The sequence below is a fragment of the Octopus bimaculoides genome, chromosome 12 (assembly GCF_001194135.2).
Source record: "Octopus bimaculoides isolate UCB-OBI-ISO-001 chromosome 12, ASM119413v2, whole genome shotgun sequence".
Taxonomy (NCBI): Eukaryota; Metazoa; Mollusca; class Cephalopoda; order Octopoda; family Octopodidae; genus Octopus; species Octopus bimaculoides.
This window is the reverse complement of record NC_068992.1, coordinates 11,304,991-11,310,856: the sequence shown is the minus strand read 5'-3', so window position 1 is coordinate 11,310,856 and position 5,866 is coordinate 11,304,991. Positions and strand designations below refer to the sequence as shown.

Genomic DNA, 5,866 nt, shown 5'->3' with positions numbered 1-5,866 from the left:
CAACAACAACAACAACAACAGCAACAACAACGCTATCATCATCAAAATCACTACAGTTGCATCACCATCAACACTGCCATTGTCATCACCACTACCGCCACCATTTTGAAACCCACTAACTACAATTATCATCACCACCACCACCACCACTGCTACCATGCCCCGAAGACAGATTAGTTTAAGTTAGCAAACTCTAAGAAATAAATTTGATTTTGTAGCTGCACACAGTGAAATTCATCTCTATATATACAAGCTCTGGTTATGTTTTGATTAGATATTGAAAAATAACATTGAAAATGGCACCAATGATTGAACGGAGTTGTTTTTCATTAAACGCTACCTGAACTTAAGATAATTTCACTTATTCTTCATTTTATTCCTAACGCTTTTCTCTTCGCCATACACAGAATTCACTCATCCTCCTAACCAACCAGCCATTCCTCTCATCCTTCATCTTGTACAATTTTCAGTCAGAGAGAAAAACAATAGTAAATGAATGAATGAGCTAGAAGATAACATCAAAATAATGATGATTATGATGATGATGATAATGAACTAATAAGAATAATAATAATGATAATAATAATAATAATAATAATAATAATGATAATAATAATGATAATGGTAATACTGAACAGCTTGCTAACTAAACAAAATTGAGAAATCGCAACCAGCTTTTGAATTCACTTGAGTATTTCGATATAATAGTGAAGTTTGGCTTAAAAGTTGTTAATTTTCTCAACAAGATATTGCAATGTTGTTTTATCAATGGACTCTGTCAATTTCCTTTTCTCTTTCTCTTCTCTCTTTGTATGTGTGTGTGTGTTTGTGCATATATATATATATATATATATATATATATATATATATATATATATATATATATGCATATATATATATATACACACACATACGCATACATATATATGTATGTATATATGTATATATATATATATTTAAATATATATATGTATATATATATATACATACATAAACCCACTCACATATTATGCATGTATATATATGTATATATTCACATATAAATATATTTACAAATATATATACATACATATATATATATATATATATATATATATATATATATATATATATATATATATATATATATATATCAATTTATCTATCTGTATGTATGTGTGGTCTATGTGCAAAGTCAAATATATATTGGCATAAACACACTTTCTATTTATTTTCTCTTAAAATTAATCTAATCTCATCCTATATGTAATAATTTCCTTTAAAATAACATTGTTGAATTGCACTGGTTAGAATAAGTAAAAATGTAATGTTTTTGAGAGAAACTTTCCCTTCAGGATTTTCATTATGCTTTATATTTTCTCCAAAATTTTCTTCTCTTCCATAGATCTCTCTCTCTCTCTCTCTCTCTCTATATATATATATATATATATATCTCAGACACACACTCATGTGCACATGCATATACACATGCACACATATGTGCATAAAAAGAAAGCATAAATAAGAACCAAAAATATGAATATATGTATATATACACATATGTCTATATGAATATATGCATTTGAACTTCTATCTGTTCATGGCATTAGCTAGACTCAATCTTCCATGCTTTATTACGTGTTATTCTGTTTGGAGATCTTACAACTGGATACTATCTCTCTTTCACAAACACTTACAACAATTCAAAAACATATGTATGATTCCATGCACAGAAAAGCATCTGCACATGTTCGTATATAATGAATTTTCTATAAACGAAGAGAAAATCAAAAGATATTGTTATTTGTATGCCAGAATTTGAAGGAATAGCTAACATTTCAAACAAGACCTAATCTATAAACACAGTTGAGAAATATAATTACAAACCTTAATATGACAACAAAAGTCAATAATTCGATAATTCCTCAAAAGACTTTGGCATATTCTCATCTAAATTTCTATAGAAATCAAAGACATTTGAATGAAATCAAATTTCAGAAATCAATTTCAAATTTAACAATATTTTTTCTCTCTTATGAATTGCAATAACTTACCAAAATGTTGAATTATTAAAATTCAAGGTAAGAAGTTAATTTTTAATAAGAAAGTAATTAACTTTTGAACAATTAGGTTGTATAGTAAAACCTCTCAGTTTTGATTGCTAGTATTGGGTTTAAAAAACTGCATGTGTGTGTGTGTGTGTGTGTGTGTGTGTGTGTGTGTGTGCAGACATGCACGTGTGAATGTGTGTGTGTGTGTGTTTGTACATGTGTGCTTGTGTAAATATTTGTATAACTAAAAATCTTCCTTTTTAATTCACTTCTGTACCATTTGTGGAGATAACACCTATTAAGTCTTCTTTGGATCTTTCACTTGAGTGCTTCTTGGTGCTTATCCAAATTGCTTAATTCTAGGTGACTTCCAGGTGTAGCAAGGTCATTTTACTGACTCGTAAAACAAACAGTCAGCTAGTCATAAAATGTTATGTACAAAGTAATGAATCCAAAAATATATTCTCTTGGGCAAGTGATTTCTACTCAGGCAAGTGATAGCTCCAGACTGGTCGAACCCTGTGAAAGGATTTGGGAGAGAGAAACTGAAAGAAGTCTGTTAATATAAGTATACGTGTGTAAATGTTGTGTGTATGTGTGTGTGTGTGTGTGTGCACATGTGTGTGTTTGTGCTCCTTGTTTTTACATTATGAGTTAGTTATAAGTGAGCATCAGTGCCATGCATGTAGTGCTATCTGTTTGTAAACTTCTGTGCAAAGATATCACCCAGTCATGGGGTAATATTGTTTTGCTTGTATTTCGTCTGTCTTAATATTCTGAGTTCGAATTCTGCCGAAGTCGGCTTTGCCTTTCATCCTTTTGGAGGTCGATATATTGAATACCAGTTGCATACTGGGGTCAATCTAATCGACTGGCTCCCTCTCCCAAAATTTTCGGGCCTTGTGCCTCGAGTAGAAAAGAATATTAATTTGCTTGAGAATTAGTGACAGGAATGACATCCAGTCATAGAAAATCTGTCTCAACAACTTCCATGCAAGCATAGAAAGCAGACATCAAAACAAAGATGATAATAAATATAAGCTTGAAGTTTTATTGAATATTTTTTTTCTCTTAATTTTCCTTGTCACTTCTTAACAGCAAATGACAATGAATTTTTGAAATCATTTCCCCAGAGTAATGAAAGCAGTCATAACTGGAATTGTTATAAGTTAGAAATTATTCATCTTTGAAGGAAAGGTGAATTTCAAAAGTACAGTTTCATTTAACATACACAAACAGACAATATTGAAATTAAAATGATGAAAATTATCTCCTTTATATTAGACACAAATGGCTTACTAAAATTTTTAAAATATTCTAGAGATTAACCTTTTAGCAATCAGATATTCTATTTGGCAGAATAATCCGAATGATAAAGGGTTGAAACACATAAGCATGAAATCTCAGCTATTTTATCTGAAAGTAGGTTAAATAGAAATATTAATGAGAGTTTCTTCAGTTTTGGGTGATTTTGTTGTTTCTTTTTATCATGTTTTCGTTGAGCAGATTTAAATTGAAAATGTCTTCCATTGTTGATGCAAGTTTTTTGATAAGAAATATTTGGAAAGTATTTCTGTTAATAAAAGATTTGTAATAAATCACTGGAACCAAGTTCCTTGTCTGTAAGTCTATATTAATAATACATTTTGTTCTGGCTTTTTTAATTTTGTATGAAGAAAGCTGCAAGAGAAATAGAGAAATTTTTACAATATAATGATATAAGATTTTCATAGTTTTCAATCTTAGTGTAAGATACACAAAAGAGAAATATATGTAGATTATATTGCGCTCATATTTAAAATTAATTGATAAAAAAGGAGGTAAAAACCTTGTAAGAACACACACATATATGTACACATATGCATACATGTATATACACATACACACATACATAATGTATTCATATATATATATTTATATATATATATATATATATACACATATACATATAGATATATATATATGTATATGTGTACATATATATATATATATATATATATATATATATATACACACACACACACTTCTAAGGAAAATGTATGTTGAGTTCTATGACAACTTTGCTGAAAATAAATATCTTTTGTCATACACTCTACTAACTGCATAGAACATTTTAATATCATTTAGCAGAAGGTTTAACCATGAAGAATTTAGCTACAAAAAGCAAGGATAAAATTAGAATGTTTTCCTATGCAAATATATCAACCAAGTATTAATTGAATGTGAGAAACTAGCTTTGTGGTAGTTGTAGGTGAAACACAGAAGATAATCTGTTTATGAAAAGTTCTTAATCACTTATATAAATTCTGTCTGGTCTGATGTGTTCTTTAAATAACTGACTTTGTCTTTATTTTAGCCAGTTATACATTTGAACAAAGGAAAGTGAAATCAGCACGCAGACATTTCTGAGATGTCTGTTTATCATCAGATAATGTTATGATGGAAATTGACTTCATTTTCAGAAATAATAATTATGTACATGAAAACAAGGTGTAATTTTTTTGTTTTTTTATTTTGTTGCTTTGACTTTTACAAGCTTAGTTTGGAGATTTTTCAGACCACAAAACCTTAATTATCATAGAACAAAAGCCAAGCTTGACTCCCAATAAACTGAGATTGCAATGCAGTTCTGACTCTTAGCATGATGCTGTTAATTTTTTTCTCATTTTAACCCATGATGTTTGACTACAGAGAATAATTCTTTTCTTTGCCCACTGATGGTATGCTTCAGCCAGAAGCCATCAATTCTACTCCAGTCCTAAACACAAAAGATCTAGCAATGTTCATGAAGGTAGCAATCTCCTTTTTGTGCTAGGATGGTTAGAGCTACCAGCATGGTGTACCTTTCCATTATTTGTTCCTTATATCAGATTGGAATTTACCATGTTAAAGCTGCCAATATGTCTGAAAGAAAAATGAAAAAGTTGAAATTTTCTGCATGCTACAAAAAATTACATTAGGTAGGTTATTTTTCTATTTATTGACCAATTGAAGTCTGTTCCCAAATTTGCAGTGCAACATTTTGATATAAACATACTTGTGTGTGTGTAAGCGAGTGTATATGTATGTGTGTGTGTGTGTGTGTGTGTGTGTGTGTACATGCGGGTATGTGCGTATGAGTATGTGTGTGTGTATTTATGTGTGTATACATTTATTCATCTATGACTGATAATTAATATGGAACATTATTCTATAGAATAACAGTGCTTCAAAAAGCCACTATGATGCCAATTTGAAAATAAAGGGTAAACATACAATAAAAGTAAATTCCAAGAACTCCACGGAATTATAATTTTTAACTTGTTTTTCAATATTTTGAATTTAAAATACCAATGTCAAAAAAACAGTCAATGAGCTCGTTCCATCTGCATAGATCAAAATAACTTCTTAGTGATCAATACACACACACACACACACACACACACACATAAAAGAAAACAGAAATGACAAAGGAATAAATGATTATATATATATGCATATAATGCAAATATGTGTATGTGTATATTTACATACATACATACATACATTCATATATATATGTATATATATATATATATACACACATGCACATATATACGTGCGTGTGAGTGGATACATATGCATACACACTCACACATGCACACACACACACACACACACATATATATTGTGTGAAAATTACTGCTTTATCCAGCCTACTGATGGAAAGAATGTCCTGCAGTGCAAATCTTCCTATATACATGCATATATATACATATATATACATATATATATATATATATATATATATATATATATACACATATCTATCTATCTGTCTATCTATATCTATAAGTATATATATATATATATATATA

The 5,866-nt window shown here is 29.4% G+C and overlaps 1 protein-coding gene across 3 annotated transcripts in view; it reads left to right on the top strand.

Annotated features, from left to right (window-relative positions):
* LOC106872298 (zwei Ig domain protein zig-8) overlaps positions 1-5,866 on the top strand; it is a 569,829-nt gene that overhangs the window by 295,109 nt on the left and 268,854 nt on the right. The gene's annotated exons all lie outside the window — the stretch shown is intronic.